At 37.6% G+C, this 20,271-nt stretch overlaps 1 protein-coding gene across 1 annotated transcript in view; it reads left to right on the forward strand.

Annotated features, from left to right (window-relative positions):
• The window catches only part of PCDH15 (protocadherin related 15), a 1,196,276-nt gene that overhangs the window by 1,002,372 nt on the left and 173,633 nt on the right, over nt 1-20,271 (forward strand). The gene's annotated exons all lie outside the window — the stretch shown is intronic.

A 20,271-nucleotide genomic window follows, 5' to 3' on the forward strand; every position in this document is an offset into this window, starting at 1 on the left:
AAGTGCACGCATTCTCAACCACTGTGCCAGACATCTTTCAAGATTAAATGATTTTAATAATATCATTTCCATTTGGTGTTTAACTTTTAAGATTTAGTTAATTTACATTTTATAACCATAGTATAATTTAACAGTGATTCATTTAAGAGTATTCTATTTTAATTTAATTTATTTTATTTTCTGGAATTATGATAAAGTGTTTTAAAATAAATATGTAGCTATATTATAAAGTATAAATTTGAAAATACCTCAAAATACAAATGCTTAGATGTAAGTTATTTTGGTGTCTGAACATGTCTTTAGCATCTACTCTGTACCTTAGGTAATAACACACAACCTTTGTCCAGCATACTCAACACTCATTTCTAGGCATGTTCTCCTAATTTCTAACTGGACATACAGGTCAATTTCTGTAGTTGTTTTGTTGAAAATCCAGTTTAAATAAAAATGAGACAGTACAGTATTTCTCAGTTAGGCCATGATTGGTTTTGAACACAGTTAATGGTTTAGAAGCCGTGAATGAGGGCCAGTTTTGAGGAAGGTACACGTATTTTGAGGCATCTAGCTCAGCTGAGGCATTGATATGGTCTCCAGGCAAGGAAGATACCTCCTCTGGAAGGAGAGAGTCACTCAGGCGTCCTGAGCCTATGTTTCAGGGTCCCACCTCTTCCCTGGTAAGGCCCTGGGTTTTGAATAAGAGGTTTGCTGGTGCTTGGAAGTAAGACTTCTTTACGATTCAGCTACCCGTACAATCAGACAAAGGGTCTGGTTTTCATTCAATATTCTCTCTGGCTGCAAAAAAAAAAAAAAAAAAAAAAAAAGGATTTCTTTAAATGCTGTATTAGAGTCCTTCTGACTTTCATACCATGTCCTGACATTTTGAAAGGTTAGGTTGAGCCCCTCAGTTTTTCTCTCAGAGCATACGGATAATATAAAAGCCACCAACTCCACAGTTAGTACTGCTCTCATCTTCACTGTCTCTCTCAAATCCTTGGAGACACTGCATCAGGCGCACATCTCCTTATGCCTTTATGTCATCCCACTTCACGACAGGAAAGAGTCTTAGTAACTGAGCTGTTAACATCATGCCCACAGGTCTTGATGCCATGTGAACAGCAAGCCACTCAACTCCAGAACCCTATGCAATACCTCTGGGTTAATTTTTCTGTCGATTCTACAAGAAGAAACCTAGATGCAAAGGTTCTGGTCTAACTAGTTATTTGAGAAGTTCACATTAACACTAATAGGGAAGTAAGGAAGTAATGCAGAGAAGCCATGGCAGCGCATAAAGGGATTGCTATTAACCATCTGTCATACAAGGGCTGGAGATTAATTTCAAGGACAGTGGGCAATGGTATAAAACACCTTCTCCAGAAGTATCGATCCCAAGAAGGGATAGCTCTTCCAAATCCTTACACTAGATCCTGAGAGTTCTTGGTCACCCATGCTGTGGAAGGGGGCATATTTTCAGCACTCCCTGTTCCCATGCAAGCGAGCAGCCAGCTGCCTGTGATTCTGATATAAAGGCACCAGTCAGACTATAGATGCTAGCAGATGGAAGTTAACCAGTGTTAACTTGAGGGACATGCATGGGGCACTGACACCTTCTTTAAACCAAGCAAACAAGTTGATAAGAGGGGCATGTGCAGAAGACATAGGAACTCCTCTAAACATAAATTCCATTACTGTCAGATTATCGACTGGTTCTCAAATGGCCTCTTCAGCTCAATTCTGTCTTGTATCACATCTGCCTGGTATTTTTTTTTTAAATCTATAATCTCACTCATTTGTCAAGGTTCTGGAAATCACACATTTTCCTGTCAACCCTGCATGGCCACCTTAATCCTTTGTGGTGTTTCTCCTTCCTTTTAGTAAATAATTGATGTAACACATTTGCCACTTGACATATAAAAGAATACTATTTTTAGAGGAGTTCTGGAAACTTGACTTAAAAACGTTGAGCTTAGTTGGGGAAGTAGAAAGTCCTAATGAAATGGCCATTGTTATAAAGACTTTACTTGTCAGTGTAATGCTTTCTTTAGAACCCTTCACAGTATTTCACAGGAAACTCTAAAGGGTCTTTATGCGTGTTCTGATTCTAAACTGCGTGCCAATAGTTCATCATTAAAATGAGTTTCAGATATTAGGCCTCATACCAACTCCTACAAAAGTCTAGGTTGATCCCAAGTGCCTGAGTGTGTAGAAAATAAAAGAGAAGATATTTTTAAATGTGTGTGTGTTTGTTTAGACTTCTTATTATTAAACTAGAGTTCCAGTGCACAAAATTAATGTACTCAGGGGGGTCCCTAAGCCCGGCCTGCACCCTCTCACAGTCCTGGAGCCCTCCAGGGATGTCCAACTGCTGTGAGCCTGGCTTCTGGCTGAGTAGTGCTCCCCCTGTGGGAACGCACTGACCAACAGGGGGCAACTTCTGTGTTGAGCGGAATTGGGCCGAAACCACTCTCATAAGCTGTCCAACATCCTCCGAGGGGTCTCAGATTGTGAGAGGGTACAGGCCAGGCCAAGGGAGCCTCTGATGCATGATCAGGGGCAGGGAGGGATGCAGGAGGTTGGCCAGCCAGGGAGGGATTGTGGGAGGGCTCCAAGGTATGTTGGCCCCTCTTGCTCAGTTCCAATCGGCTGGACCCCAGCAGCAAGCTAACCTACCAGTCAGAGCATCTGCCCCCTGGTGGTCAGTGCACATCATAGCGAGTGGTTGAACAGCCTTAGCATATCATTAGCATATTACACTTAGATTGGTTGAACACATGACTGGACACTTAGCATATAGGATAAGATAAATAGTTGAAGGTTCAGCTGGGTCTATTGTTGGGATTATGTATGCCATTTTAAACACATTTGGTAAATTGCTTAGATGTGTTTCCCAGATTCTGTTTATTCCTAAAACTGAAGGACCTGCTAGGAATAAATCATTCTAATGTGTAAGAGACAGGCAGATGACTTTGAACCCTAGTTCTTCAGAAGTGGGGTATAGAATGTGTCATGTTCCTTTATTTCTCAACTAATGTCTGGTAGATTCAATCTTGACTCCAAGTTGGGGACTAAGGAGACGATAAAGCAAGATCTATCTCAGCAAACACTGGTGTGAGATGCAGGGTCCCAAAGAGAATTTCTTTTTGATGTGGAACAGCATTTAGCATCAAGAATGAGATGGTGTTCTTACTTCGGCATGCTTGCCACAGTGGGTGTTTCGGTGCATGACTGTGTGTGCATACTTGGGGTGAGTGGAGGATTAGGGGAGAGCAGTGCAGGGAGGAAGACTTGAAGCTCATGTCAGAGGCTTTAACCTGTGTGATGGCATCTTCTTGAAGAGTTTCTTGGGGGCCTGAATTCTCCTGAAATTTTGTGTCTTTGTGTTTCAGCATAGCCCTGGGTATGAATGCATGCACAGATGCATCAGAGGGAGCGTGCTTGGAGGCAACACTGCCTGTTAAGATGAAACAAGTTCTAAGCATTGTACACAATATTGAGTGAGCTACCTCCCAGCAAACCTCCAGTAAATACCTTGCAGAAATTCTCATGCTGAACTGACTTCTTTTAACGCTAAGTAACAACAATAGAGCCCTGAATCAACAAAAATGTTCTTCCAATTCTAAAACAAAAGAGGCTGAGTGTATTGAACCTGAAACACTAATGCATTCCCAGTGTGAGATCTGCATGCTAAATCTCAGCAGCGATGAAGTGATAGATATTTTATTTGAAACCCTAAGCAATTTTAAAATCATTAGTAAACTGCAGTGTTTAGAAAGGTAGTAATGGTGTCATTTCTGAAAAAAAAATAAAAATATATATATATATATATATATATATATATATATATATATATATATATATATATATCCTTCAACTAAACAATTTAATATTAAGCAAAATAAATCTGGCCTTCAGTGGTCTGTCTGATTAATGTTGTGATCCCCCTGTGTGGGGTTCTAAAAATGAAATGAAGGTGGGAAGCTTTATGGTCTTTTATTTATTTGTTGTAGCTCAGCATGACATTCAACAGTGCCTGAAACTATAATACTTCTTAGTTAAGTGGGTGACAACTGGGGAATTGTATGGCTTCTCTTGTCAAGTCAAACTATATAATGCAAACACTGTTCTCAGTCTAGTAAAGAAAAATCACCCCCCAATTTGAAAAATTAGTGGCATACATTTAATGCTGCTGCCTACAAATGGAAATGTATCTATTTCTGGCGAATATTTTTGAGGCGTGGTGATCTTTCAGATATTCAACTATCAGTTCATAAATGGATTAGAAAGTTGTATGCATTTATTGATACAATATATACTTGGGACCTACCCTTTTAGTAGTTTTTAATCTTATTATCAGCTATTATAATGAGTGCATGTACATGTGTATGTATTTGGGTGTGTGTGTAAATATTCATAGCTGTATAATCCCAGCTGTACAATGAATGCTTTTTCCCACCATCCTCATGGTAACCAATGATCTCTTTATTGCTAAATATAGTTTTTATCTGAATAACTTTACTACTGCATTTGAAATGATCCCTTTATTCTTGAGACTCTACTATGTTTGCTCCTGGTTTTTATGTTTAAGAATGTTTAATTCTTTTTGCCTTCCGTTTATCTGATTCCTTCATAAATCTTTTTTTTTTTACCACAGCAAAAGATAATATTTTTATTTGAGAAAAATGCACACTATATCAGTATACTATACATATACCATGAAAGTTATTCATTTTTGTTAACATCATCAGAATCAACATCATAGACATATCTCAAACCTCCAAAACAAACTTTGAATTTTGGAAGTATCTTCTCAGTGGTTATTCTGATTCTGCACATACCTTTTGGGAAATCCAACTCATGTGGAAGCCCACATTTTTAATTGCACTTGGATGTTGATGTCTCCCATAGATGTATCTTGAGCCCCTTCTGCTCCTTCAATCTATACCCTCAAATAGATACTTACCCATAAAACAAACCTACCTGTATGTCCTATAGTCATCTCAAATTCAACATGTTTAAGATTGAACCCTGATTTTCATCTTCCCCAGAAAGGGCTCCTTCTCCTGAATCATGCATCTTGATTACCCATGCCCCAAGCTAAAGGTTGAGGAGGCAGCTCAGTCACCTCTTGCTCCCCCCCTGCCCATATCCAGTCAGTCACCAATCTTGGTAGTTTACATCTTTCAAATTATTCTCAAATTTTTCCTCTCTCCAAACAACCATAGTCAGACACTCATTATTTCTCACCTGAGCTATTATTATACCCTCTTAATTGCTTATCCTGACACTGGTTTTGACACCTCATAATTGTCCTCACTGTAACTGCTAGAATGCTATCGCTAACAAACCAGCTGCACTACAGGAGGTATTCTTACAATGCAACAGACAAGACACACCTCCCACTGCAACTTTACCTCCAGGAATAATAACCTGCTTGCAATCACTAATATTTGCTCTCAGAACTCTCCTTTGTCTCTTTCTTTGCCTCTGCTCCTGCCCGCTGCCTTGATGTCTCCTTTCTCCCTTTTTCATTTAGATAACTCATCCTTGAAAATTCTAGTCACACATAATCTCTTTCAGAAAATCTTTTCTGGGTCCTAAGAGTCTCCTACTCATGGCTCCAAATTATACTGTGCACAGCTTTTTTATAGTACTTACTAAAGTACATGTAAGTTCCCTAAATATACAAATTACTTGAAAGCAGAGACTGTGTCCTATTGATCTCTGAACCCTCACTACCCAGCCCAATAGTTGACATTAGAACACGCTAAATTAAATTAGACCTAATGTATTAAAATGATCAAGAAATGCATTTTTTACAAGTGATTCATAAACATTATAAAAAAGAAGAGATGTAATAAACTTCAAAATCTACACATATATATTTGGCTTATTCACATACCTACAGGTAAATAAGTTTTCTTGATACATAGAGAAAAAGTTTTTATATTGAATATCTATCAACTTTTACAATTTTAGCATGTAGAATAGCACGCATAGAGTTGATTTAAAAAGCAGTGTTAATGCAAAGAACAATTGAAATTTATGTTGGTACAGGGCAAAATATTTACCACCCAGGAAACAAGGCAATAATAATGAAGGATGTTCCCAGGTAGAAGAAGATTGCAAGGAGGAAAACTGTAACCAGCTGCTTGGTTACATTTTAGAATTGTGTTTTCATTCACCCTTTTAAAATATATACCCTATTTAAATTATTTACATTTATATAAAAAGAAATGCCAACTATTTTTGCCTCACAAATCCCAGATCCATTCATCTAGCTGTGCCTTTTAATGCTGCATTAGTTATTTATGAGATCCAACTTGGTACAATTTGCACTTCTGTTTTATAGACTGAGGAGAATTCATGGCTTGTTCACATTAGTTGGATTCAGTTCTTCTCTACAAATGTTATAGCTCATTACCATTACTTACACTGAGTTTACTGCCTAACTAAGGAAGAAGCTTGACAATCAACTTAAGGTTTATAGGAGGCATTCCAACTGTTTCTGAAGCCTTTACTAAGACAATATCTTGTCCTTTAAACTTTATGAAAAGTGTATAATTTAGAGAAAGTGATTTAAACATAACTGCACAATTTAATAAGTTATTATAAAGTAAACAGAAATATAAGTACAACCCAGATATATAGTGTATCCCTAGGAAAGTACCTGCATGATTCTTCCTAGTTGCAACTATAATTAATGACTACAATAGATTCTTGCTTTCTATTATAGATTTACAAACCAAATCAGCATCCATAAATAATATAATTTAGCTTTGACTTTTGTAATGAATATAAACAGAATTGCATAGTATGTATGCTTTAGTATCTGCCTTCTTTCATGCATCATTATCTTTGTAAGATTTAACCACATTTCTGCCTCTGCCTGTCTATGTATTTTCTGTGCTGTATGTGACTAAGTCACAATTATTTTTCAAATTATATTATTGGTGAGTATTTGAGTGGTTTCCAATATGAGGTGTTATAATCAATGATGTGAATACTGGAATATAATTTCATCTGGTGCACATGCACCTGAGTTTTTCTGTGTTATGAGTATGAGAATATTTGATCAATTGAAAATGTCAAAAATTTTTCATGGTGACTGTACCAAGAAATCTGTGAGTTAGTAATGGTCCCCATCTGCATGTTTAATATGTGTCAATATTTCTAATTTGGACCAATATGGTGTGATTTCAGTGTTATCACATTGTGGTCACGATCAGCATTTCCCTACTAAGATTGAACATCTTTTCATATATATGTTTAACAGCTACTTTGCTTTGTTCACGAAGTGCCTACTTAAGTCTTGTATTTATTTATCTCCTGGGTTGACATTAATTATGCTTCTTGCAAGTTCTTTTTCGTCTATGGGAGTTCTTCACTTGATCTTAGCCAAAAGGCTGAGAAGCGAAGTGGTAATTCTTTGTATATTCAAGACATGACTCCCTTCTTGTTACATGTCTTTAAAATGTCTTCTCCAGCTCTGGGACTTGCATTTAACTTTCTTAAAGGTGTCTTTTGATACACTGAGTTTTTACTTTTAAGATTGCTAACTATATCCATTATTTTTTCAGTTGTTACTTGCTATCCTCAGATTATGAAGATATTCTCTTACATTATTTTAAGAAGCATTATTGTTTTGTTAATATTATTCATATTCAATATAAATACTTACAGGCAAACTTTAAAAATATATTTTCTTCTAGGAGTGTCACAGTTTTAGGTCTTGTAAGTCATTAATACCTTTGAATTTATCTTTGTCCATGGTGTAAGATTAGAGTCCAATTTCATTCATTTTTATGTGCCTGTCTAGTTTCCCAGCACCATTTGTTGAAGGTACTATCCATTCCCATTGTGATTCTTGGATCCCTTGTCAAAGATGGGTTAACTGAATAGGCACTGGCTTATTTATGGGATTTTGATTCTGTGTATTTGGTCTGCTTGCCCATGTTTACACAATATCCTCAGATTATGAATTACTGTAGCTTTGTAATATATTTTGAAATCAGAAAATATGATGCTGCCTCCAGTTTTGTTCTGTCTCAAGATTTCATTGGCTATTCGGTGTCTTTTGTAGTTCCATTTAATTTTATGATTTTTTTTAATTTTTCATAAAAAATGCCATTAGGTTTTGTTAGAGATTTAATTGAATCTGTAATCAATTTGGGCAGTATGCAAATTTTAAAAATATTGTATTTTAATTCATGAACATGGGATTCTTTCTACTTATGTCTTAATTTATTTTGTATCAATGTTCACTTGGTTAATCAATGTTTGTCTTTTTTATCAATAGCAAGAGAAGGTCATCATATGATAAAAGGATAAATTTATTAGGAAGATACTAGTATAAGAATAATAAATTTATATCATTCAGTATCAAAGCACCTAAATAGATAAGCAAACATTGACATATCCAATGTGAGATTAATATGACAAATTAAAAATAGGAGACTTTAATGTCCCACTTTTAATTATAGATAGAACATCTAGACAGAAAATTAATACAAAAACAACAGATTTAAAAAACATTATAGACCAGCTGACCCTAACATATATATAGAGTATTCCACCCAGGGACAACAGATTATGCATACTTCTTAAGAGAACATGAACATTTTCCAGGATAGATCATTTTTTGGGGTCATAAAACAAGTCTTATAAAATTTAAGAAGATAGAAATTACACAAAGTACCTTTTCAATCATAGTAGAATAAAACTAGAAATCAATAACAGAAAAAAAAGAAAATTCATGAATATGTGGAAATTAAGCAAAATATTCTTGAACAACCTATGGCTTAACAACAATATTAAAAGGGAAATTAGAAAAGATTTCAAATCAAAATGCAAAGAAAATCACAACATATCAAACTTATGAGATATAGCAAAAGCAGTATTAAGAGGAAAGTTAATAGCAATGAATTTATCAATACCAGATACGATTTCATTGTAGATAAATAAACTTAGAATAGTAAAATGAAATTACCACAAAATAGGTTGTTTATGAATTGCTTCACTTTAATTAAGCTCTTCATCAAACTTCATGATTTTGAATAATTTCTGCTTCACAGGACTTTTCTCTTGAGCAGTGGAAAGTTTAATGCTAATAGGATCAATGGAGGAGGCACCAAGTGAAGACTTGGGAGAGTAGGGATAGAAAGAAAGAGGTAAAATAGAAGTAATAAAAAAAAATGAGAAGAACCTAATGATCAGATTCTCCTCTGTCATTTCAAATAAGGAATATTTTTAATAATTACCTCCCCCAAAATAAGTATACCTACTTTTTCCTTTGAAATTCTGGATTATTTAATCATGCCCATTACTAATTAGTGAGACATAAATTTCAGTAGAAATATTCATACTTAGAAAATTTGACACTCAGTTATGGTCTCACTAAATATTGTAGGTAGTCTTGGTCCTGAAAAAAACAAAAAGTCAATATTAATGCATTGAAATAATGTCATTCACTGAAAGAACTTAATGAATTCACCGTTCAATGAAGATTCATCAGTTATGTAAATTTAGTTGACTTCTCTAAGCAAAGTTTGCTTTTATGATTTTTCTCTTTGATTGCCACTCAGTTATAAATCACAGTTCCCATGAGCCTCAGAATAATTCACAATTGCATAAAATCTTCTACAGACTTAATGTGCAGCACTTGCTACTTTCCATTTTTATTTTAAAGAGCTTCTGTAGAGAAAACATTTTACAACACTAACAGCACATCCGTCACAATTTTATTTTCTTCCTGTATTTGGCTTACTCTCAACTTTTTGAAATAAGAGTGGGTGAGAAGAATGTATGAGACGTTGTTAGGATTTATTGAAAATAAACAGATGACAATGAATGAGAGCTATATAAATTTTTTGAGAGATTATCTAGATTCCATGCTGATCTGGGGGCAGTTAGCTATGGTTATGAATGTAGGAAGACACAGTAAAACTCTTAAATAATATTAGTATTATTTACTCACATATATTGGTTGTTGGCTACATGCTAAATACTATTCCAAGTGATTTATGTGTATTAGCTTATTCAATACTCACAAAATCTGATGGGGTAGGTACAAATAGTATTTCTATACTAGATGCCCAATGCACAAAATTCATGCAAGAGTAGGCCTTCGCAGCCGTGGTTGCCTGGATCGCTCTCTTGCAGCTGTCACGTCTGCCTCGATCCCACAGCTGCAGCCCCGGCTTGGTCCCAGAAAGATGTCCAGAAGGATGTCTGGTCCAATTAGCATATTACGCTTTTATTATTATAAACTAGAGGCCTGGTGCACAAAAATTTGTGCACTAGGGGAGGTCCCTCAGCCCGGCCTGCCCCCTCTCACAGTCCGGGAGCACTCAGAGGATGTCCTACTGACAGCTTAGGCCCACTCCCCACGCCGTCTGGCTTCCCCCTACGAGAGGCGACCGGGCTCATCAGGGGAAGGCGCTGCTCCCATCACCCCCACTGCAGCCACTGCTGGCTGCGGCAGCTGTGAGGCCTGAGCTCTGGGTCTCACAGCCACCGGGGCTCATGGCTGCCTGAGCCCTGGGCCTTGCAGCCACTGTGGCTTTGTCCAGATGGACGTCCAGAAGACGTCCGCCCTAATTCGCCTTTTACCCTTTTTTTAGTATAGATGTGCAAACTCTAAGAGGTGAATGATTTACCAAAATTATGTAACTGGCAAATCAGTATCAGCTGTGTCAAGCTGTGAAATTCTAAAGAACCTGTATTTACAATAGGAGGTGGTCTAAAATTCTGGAGAAGAGCACTCACCATAGCATTGGATAGCCTGAGGTTCAAATTCTAGCTATGTTCTAGCAACTCGATGACTTTGGGCAAAGTATATAATCTACCTGATACTCTCTTTTCTTGTCTAAAATAGGAGAGTCTATATCTAGATCATAAAGTCCCCTAAGGCTTAAAGAAGAGAATTCACAATCCCCGAAGCATAATAGTGGTGGTGGCAGCAGTAACATTTTGCACACTTGAATTTTGAGACTTAAATTGAGGTTGATTTAGTCACCCATGATATGAAACGCAGCTTTGTGTTATGTTTTATGCCTTTGTAAAGATGGCTGACAATGTTGCGCCAGTCACTAATTATGTACAGAAGCTTGCTGCTTGTTCAGTTTGACTTTCAACTTAGGATGATTCTTCATTCAGCTCTGAATCTAAATCATTATGCCATCATCTAGAAAAAAAAATTTTTTTTTCTATCTTAACCACAAAAAAGTAATGAAAAAATCAAGCATTTTACTAAAATCAAGACGTACTATATCTATTGTCATTTTTTTCTAAGGTAAAAAAAAAAATAAAGTTATTTGTCATGACTTGTACTTAGTACAATTTAAGTGAAAGTCACCAAACTTCCTGATCTTATTAGAGCTGCAGTTTAGGAATGAGGGATGTGAGCTGGACTTCCTTTCTTGATGCCACAGGATTACATTAAGAGCCTCTATTTATATGCGCTCATACTTCACTGTGCTTTTTTCATAATACTTATTAAAATTCAAAATTGTTTACTTGTGTGACTTTATTTAACCTTTATCTCCCTCATTAGAATGTAATTTCCAGGAAGGCTGGTTAGAAACCCGACTATATGCCATAATTGTGCAATGCATCTTTACCTTATTACTGGATATTATTACTCTAGTAATTTTTAAAAGGCAATTATTGTATAATATCTGCTTTTTCCTGTAGTTTAAGTGACACTAGAACAAAGAACACTTTGCTCTTGACCTTGTTCACTTCCCCAGTCCCTAAGATGCTGTCCCGTGCAAATTTGTTTGTAAACGTGTGAACAAATTAATGAATACAAGCATGTATGATGGCATCAAATCAATTTTGAATTTAATCATTTTGCATTGTTTATGCATTGATATATTCTTTCTAATATAGGCGTTGAGGAAAATAAAACTGTTAAAAGCCTTAGTTCATTTTTACTGAGATGAAAACTCAGTTCTGCACTAAAGCATTACTGTGAGCAAGGCACACTCTCTGCTCTTTTAGAATTGGCATTAGGTAGCAAACACCTAAATACAAATAATCATATGTAAGACAATGTGAGAAGTGCTGAGGCTGGCAGGTGCAGAGCACTGTAAGATCATAGAAATGTGGAAGCTAATGTAACTCTCAAGATTAAATTATTATTTAAATATTTTTATTTTTATTTGTTACTTTGGTGTTATTTGAGGAAAATAACATTGGTTCTGTGTCTACACAAACATGGTTTAGAAAAGTGCTCCATTGAAACATGTTCTTTGTTCTTAACCTGCCTTCCTAAAAGGCAAAAAGAGTATACCTTTTTTATGTTTATATCAGTTTTTAATGAAGTTAATTTTAGGTAATCTGAGAAGATGAAGGGTAAGACTTAAGGCATGTGTGATATGGTATTATACATTCCTTAGTATATTACCTTGTAGATTAACATATGCTATATAATAAAAGCCTAATATGCTAAGTGTCCGGTCATCCAGTTGTCTGTTCAACCAATCAAAGCATAATATGCTAATGATATGCTAAGGACGCTCAACCACTAGGTATGACGTGCACTGACCAGCAGGGTGCAGACAACCGGTCAACCAGTTGCTATGACATGCATTGACCACCAAAGGACAGATGCTCTGACTGGTGTGTTAGCTTGCTGCTGGGGTCCAGTTGATCGGACTGAATGAGGCGGGCCAGACACGCTCTGGAGCCCTCCCGCGGTCCCTCCCCAGCCCCAGTCATGCACCAGTGGGGTCCTTCAGCCTGGCCTGCACCCTCTTGCAATCTGGTACCCCTCAGGGTATGTCAGAGAGCCAGTTTTGGCCTGATCCCGCAGGCCAGGCCAAGGGACCCCACTGGTGCACGAATTCATGCATCAGGCCTCTAGTATCATTATAATACAAACTCTTTCTTTATCCCTTCAGTATTTTTCCCTCCTTTCTACACACTCGAGCAAAGGCTTTCTAATTCTAAACACTATTTTAGTAATAAGTGTGTACCTCTGCTTCATGGCTTCTTTAAATAGATTTTTTTGCCTGTCTCAAAATCCCAAAAGGCCTAGTTAAAAGGTACTTGCAACAACAGAATATTGCTTAAGTTTTAGAGCATGTAATTACATCCAAATCTTTATATATTGACACACAGCTTGTATGATGCCTGCCATTATACTAGTAAGTGGGCAAATGTGCAAGCTTATGTTGATTATTGACAATTTTATATAGAATTCAAAATTCAGATTTGAAATGTGACTGTTAGTTTAATGGTCATGTTTTCCATCATCTCTGTGAACTGTGCTGTATACCCTGATAGGCCGTGCTTTTATAAAGTATCTACTTTCATAAAATCAATTAGTTCAAGGAAGATAAGGTTATTTTGGTTTACTGAAGGTACAGAGTATTCTTTTGAGACAAATGAAATATAATATTCCTTATGTCTGAGACTAATATTCATTATCTCAGTTGAGCAAAGCTTGTAATTTTTTTTATATTTATATAAGTTTTTAATGAAGTTACTTTTAGGTATTCTGAGAAGATTGGCATGAAGGATAAGACTTAAGGCATGTGTGATATGATATCATACATTCATTAGTATTTTATCATGTAGATTAGCATGAATCACTATAACAACAGAGAGAGCAAGAGGCAAAGTGAGGGGGAGGAAAGTTGATGTAGTAGGAAAAGCAAAAGTTCTATACTAAAAAAATCTGGATTGGAATTTTAGTTCTATTTAGTGTACAAATTGGTCTATTTATTTAAGTTCTTATAACTTTAGTTTTCTCATTAGTAAAATGAAGGTGATCATAAAACTTTCTTACAGTTGTGGATGTGGTGATTAGAAGGGATAAGGTACATAAAAACAGCTTTTAATTTAGAAGGTACTAAACGACTGTCAGGTATATGTTTATATATATATATACACATAATTATGTCTAATTGGAATGTAGCACCTCATTTGCACCCGCACTCAACATCCAACTTTAGTCACAGAATACATTTAGTAACTGAATATAGTAAAAACTTGACTTAATCCTTTGTATTTTAGTTTTGTTTTTGGAAAGTAATTGCAATATATTTAAGAGCAATTAAGAAGCAACATATATAATGTTTTTGTTTATCTTCCTCCAAACATGGTACCTGACAAATATTACATGGTTAATACATGCCAGTAAAATGAATGATTAAAGTAACAGTTCTAATAGTAGGACTAAAGAGCAATGTAACAACTTTAATTTCCATTAATTATATTAAGGTTGCCCTTTTTAAATATGTAGATTAATTGAAAACAATGAGTGTTAGCACTTAAGTGTTTGTAAAGCACTTTAAGCCCTAAATTATTTTTCCATTTTACTGGCATGGCATCTCAGATAGAATACATGAGTGGTAACATAAAAGTAAATCAATTGTAACATAGCTAATAAGTACGTTAAAGAACTGGAAATAAAAAAAAAAACACATTTTTTTTCAAGCCAAAAGTTTAGTATTTTTTTAACTGCACTGTAATAAGATAAAAAATTATGCAAGAATATTATGATCAGAATATTGTTTTTGACCAACACAAAGACTGCCATTTACAAAAATTTCTTCTGATTTTTGACTAAATAGAATCTTGCTCTGCTTCCCTTTGAAAAGTTAGATTCTCTCTCAGTTATAAAGGAGGAAATGCTAGCATCTTTTCAATATGTTTTTCTATTTAATATAAATTACACCAATATGTTTTCTACTTTAGCTGGATGGTTATGATCTTTCTATCTTTCACTGACCATTTCTTGAATGTACATTTATAAAGTCTCTATTATGTGTGAAGCACTAGACTCAGTGTTGTAACTAACAGAAGTGTCTGCTCTCATGAACCTCACTGACCAGCAAAGTGTTGGACATTAAATAAATAAGTGCCGCATTAGATCCAAAAGTAAAAATCATCATAAACACTGTGAGGAAAGATAGAGAGTTCTCTGAGAGTGTATAGTAAGTATCTTCCTATATTTTAAGAGGCCCCGGAGACTCCCCTGTGAACGAGAGCTATGTAAGCTGAGAACTAAAAATTATAGATTTCTGTGAAGACTACTCCAGAAAGAAGAAAATGCAAAGGCTAAAACAGAAGGAAAAAAAAATGTTCAGCATGATAGTAAATCCTATATAATAGAAGCCTAACATGCAAATAGACCACATGGCTGAAAGGCCAGCAGAACCACCAGTCACTATGACACGCACTGACCACCAGGGGGCAGACGCTCAACTCAGAAGCTGCCCACAGGCCCCATCTGGAGGCAGGGGGCGGGGCTGGCAAGCGGGTGGTGCCAGGCCAGCCAAGGTGGATGCCAGCAGGGAGCCCCCCAATCTCTCCACCAGTCGCACCACAGATAGGCCCTGATCACTGGCCAGGCCTAGGGACCCTACCCGTGCATGAAATTTATGCACCAGGCCTCTAATAACTAAATAAATAACTCAGTGAGGAATGGCTGCAGTAATGGAGATAATGTTTATTGATGATTTTTTCCCTCCTAGATTGAGATGTGAAAGGATTATAGCAATATAGCAGACATAGTAGGAAGTTACCTCTTTCCCCTCCTCCTCGTGCTCCTCATCCTCTTCCTCCTCCTCCTCCTCCTCCCCCTCCTTCTTCTTTTATAATACTAATTTCTTCAGCAGATTTGAAGGCTGATGGAAGTAAATTCAGTAAAAATGGATGTGGAAGATGTTCTTGGGGCATAGCCCCTGGGACTGTAAGAGGGAATTAAATGCATTGATAGAGCCTCTCCTCAAGTTCAGTAGCAAGAGAATGGAGAAGGCAGGAATAGATGTTGAATGTTTTATAGGTTCATTTTAAAATGATTACCTCCTTGTGTCAAAACAATAAGTGGAATTCATAGGCCTGGGTAAATTGCATATTGTAATTCCCAGGATTTCATGTTGTGACTTCCATTGACTTCACTGAGGTATTTCTCCCACTGGTATCACTTTAGACCAGCTTGCAACAGAGCAAAGAATAATATGAGGGGAAGCAGTGAAATTTCCTGTAACTAAGTTTTTTTATTTGTTTTAATTTACTACATGTAAATTTTTATTTGCTATGCAATAATAATCTTCAAAGTGAGGAGTTCTGTGATAATGGCTCTTAATTTTCATACTCAAAATAAGTAAACTATTTTAGAATGAATTCTGAATTGTTTTCATGTCATCTTCCTGTTTATGTCTGGGCTCCAATCTATCATGCAGTCAGAATAATGTGTAATGCTGCACCAATTACAACAGCCCCCTCCCTTAACAAAGATCACAAACGGATGAATATCAATACCCTAAAAGCCAATCCAAGTTCTCTTATTTGGTAATGGCAGGAACCTGAACAACTTTCTTAACTATCCTGCAATATTCCTTTTTTTTTAATATATATTTTATTGTTGATAGTATTACAGAAACCTCCCATTTTCTCCCCTTTTCCGCTCCTTCCCCTGTCTTTTTATCTTTAAAATGTGGACAATAACAACTGGATAGCTGTAAGTTTATAAGAACGAAATGATAGAAAAGATGTAAAAAGCATTGTTTGCTCTTACATGAGAATTACATTCAGTAGAAACTTTGAGCCACATCTCTGAGTGAAGGGGTAGAAACAGATCATTATTAGCTCAGATCAAAAACCATCCAACCCCAGATTTATTTTGAGGCCGTACTATAGCTCTGTAGCTGATTATTTTTTTTTGTAAACAATGAAAACTTGAAATTGTAATGATTCTAGGTATGCCTATGTGTGTGTATGTGTGTGATTCATTATGTTCTTTTTTTAAAGTTTGTAATCAAATGAAAAGGCAATGCAGATAGAGGCTTATACTGGAGACTGGGAGGTGCCACCCAGATCTCCTTTCAAGGAGGGACATGCTGGTCTAGCCTCTGGGAGTGCTGCAGAAAGACACCCTTCAGCTGTTTGCTGCTGAAGCGGTAACCTCAGCTTGCAAAGAACCCCTTTACCCACAGTCACACCCATTTCAGTCTCACCCACATTCTGACTGATGTCCCAGGGTAAAGGGCTAGCCATTTTGGCCCAATTCAGAATAACTCTAACGTGCAATCCTAATTCCAGACACCTTCCAGAGTTAGCCAAGGCGATCGTTGACCCTGAGTAGTGGTGGGATTTCTCCCTCAATCCAATCCTGCTTCCTTCTGCTTCCCACAGGCATGGATCCCAAAGGTGCACACCCATTAATCACCTGCAACTGCTTTCTCTCGCATTGTCTGTCGTATAGGGAACTCATCTTGCAAACGAAGACCCATATGTAGTACAGTGGTTTTCCTCTAGTCACACAAGAATCAAAGATGGGAGTTTTTCCTTTCAGTCTTAATTTCAGCCTACAAAATAAATAAATAAGGACAGGTGATATCTCTTTGGCTTGTTTCCTCACTGTTTAGTTTGACATATCTCAGAAAGATTGGGTCATTGGGATACTGAAATCCAGGACTGGAGATATTCCTGTAGGTGTCATAATTCATGCCGTGGGGATAGAGCACTATAGCCTCTTCTTCACTGTCTTTTTCCTTCTGTTGAAACAGTTTTATGAGGAGCTGCTCTTCTGAGCCTACAGCGTTTTCTAATGGCTTTATGAGTGCTCGGTATCATACTCGTCCACGTCAACACAGACAGATTTCTGTCCAAAGTGATCAGTCTTCACGAACGTAGCAAGAGTAATGCCTCCTCTAGGCAAACCAAATCAAAGTGGTTCAAACATGTCAAGTTGGACGGTAGCTTCAGCCTCCATTTAGATGCTTCAGATTTTAAGTTTGAAATAAATCAATAACTTTCTTCTTTATTATTTTCAAAGCTACTTGGTAGACAGATTATAGAGCTTCAGTTTCTTGGAGTAATGCACACTATTTTAACTTCCAGGTTGTTTTTCTAATTTTTTATGCCAGACTCCAGTTCTTTAACCACTTCATTAGATTGACTAGATTGTTTCTAACCATCCCCATAATTCCATAGGCCAAATGCCTTTATTCTCAAGGAAAATTTCAACATGACCAATTGACATTAAAATGTTCTTTTTTTCTTGAGAATATGTTAACAATAACAGAATGTATGTCCAAAAGTTTTCTTTCACTTTTAGAAATCTCCAATTGAGTCTAATTTCTCTCATTTAGCAACAACTAAAAATCAAAACCTTGAGTGTTGATAAAATATATGTCTCTTATAAAATCTGTATCTGTTAAACATCGGTGTTTATTTCTAATATTACGGTGAGCAGCAGTAGCACTTCACACCAAAGTAAAAGGAAACAAACAGCACTTTGCACAATGCCTACTGCATGGTAATCATTTCCAAAATTGACACCTTTTATGCAGTCAGTGTCACATAGGGATGTATTCTGACAGCATCTTGCAAGGACAGCAGCTGGGAAAGGAAGAACACACAGAGTCTAAATCCAACATTTGATTCAAGAAGTAGTTCTGCATTTTCCACACATTCTTTCCTGTACACATGAATGCAGTCCTAGGGAGTAAACAGAGATAAGTTATTCCATCCAATTAATTCTGTTCTCCATTTAAACAAATGTGGTAGATCTGATAGGTGATGATGCAGCCTTGTTACTCCAGTGTATTGTTGGCAGAGGAACTAATGTAAAATGTATATTTCTCAACCAATTTGGCAAAATCCCAGATTGGGGGAATGGAACATAATTAACAATTGCTAAATTTTAGGCCTAGCTCAAGGAATGACAGAAGATAAAATAAACCCAAGCAATCAAAATCTGTATCCTGTTCTACTCTAGTGACATCATCAGGGGAGGTAACTATAATAATACTAGAGGCCCAGTGCACAAAAATTTGTGCACTGGGGGGGAGGGGGGGGGGCGAAGGGGCTCAGCCCAGCCTATGACCTCTCGCAGTCTGGGACCCCTCAGGAGATAACGACCTGCTGGCTTAGGCCTGCTCCCGGGTGGCAGAGGACAGGCCCAATCCCTAGGTGCAGCCCCTGGTCAGGCTTAGAGCAGGGCCGATTAGGGAGTTGGGGCGTCGCCCCCTGTCATGCACAGAGCAGGGCAGATCGGGAGGTTGCGATGCCACCCTCAGTCACGCTCAGGGTAGGGCCAATTGGGGGGTTGGGGCACCGCCCTCTGTCACACTCAAGGCAGGGTCGATGGGGAGGTTGCGGCGCCACCCCCTGTCACGCACAGAGCAGGGCCAATCAGGGGGTTGGGGCACTGCCCGCTGTCACACTGATCCCAGTGCCGGGAGGCCTCTCGGCTCCGCTGATCCAGGTGCTGGGAGGCATATTACCCTTTTACTATATAGAATAGAGGCCTGGTGCACGGGTCGGGGCTGGCTGGTTTGCCCTGAAGGGTGTCCTGGATCAGGGTGGGGGTCCCCGTTGGGGTGCCTGGCGAGCCTGGATGAGGGGTTGATGGCTGTTTGAAGCTGGTAACACACCCTTCAGGATGGGGGTCCCCACCAGGGTGCCTGGCCAGTCTGGGTGAGGGGCTGAGGGTTGTTTTCAGGCTGGAAGGTGACTGAAGCTCCCAACCGCTCCTTTTTTTCTTTTTTCTTTTTTTTATTCTGGGCCAGCTTTAGCTCTGGCTCCAGCTCTGAGGCCTCTGCTAAAGCAGGTATCTGGTTTGTTTGGGTTCTATAATCGAAACACTGTATCAACTCCAGCTCTGAGATCCCAGCAGGCTGAAAGCAGGTTTCTGGGGTTTTGTTTAGCTTCTATATTTGTAAGAATGTTTCAAACTGCAAGCTCAGAGGCCGGCAAGGCAATCGGGGAACGTTGGAGTCCTCCATCACTGAAGCAAGCAAGCCTCATGTTCGCTTCCAGCTGCCTGGCTGCTGGCTGCCATCTTGGCTGGCAGTTAATTTGCATATCTCGCTGATTAGCCAATGGGAAGTGTAGCTAATTACCATGTTTCTCTTTTATTAGATAGGACTAGTGGCCAGCTGCACAGATTCATGTACACTGAAATAATATTAATTAGAAGAAAAATTTGTACACTAATTACATCACTGCAAAAAATTACATGTCAAAATAGTATATATAATATAGTACTATAAAATTAAAACATGCATGCAATTGGTGCCAGCAAGAGCTTTATATGTATCACACATGCATGAGTCACCATTTATTTTTAACTTGCCAGTGCATGTCATATGTACCGGCCAGTCAGTCAGAGGTTGGACAGACAAACAGTTGGTCATTTAATCTTTTAGATATATAGATTATAATAATGTATGTAAAATGGAGAAAGCCCTTTTAATTCTGTTCTTGTATTTGGGAATAATGAATACTTATATCTAGTAAAAGGCATTATTCATAGTA

The sequence above is a fragment of the Myotis nattereri genome, assembly GCF_964212035.1.
Source record: "Myotis nattereri genome assembly, chromosome: 13".
Taxonomy (NCBI): Eukaryota; Metazoa; Chordata; class Mammalia; order Chiroptera; family Vespertilionidae; genus Myotis; species Myotis nattereri.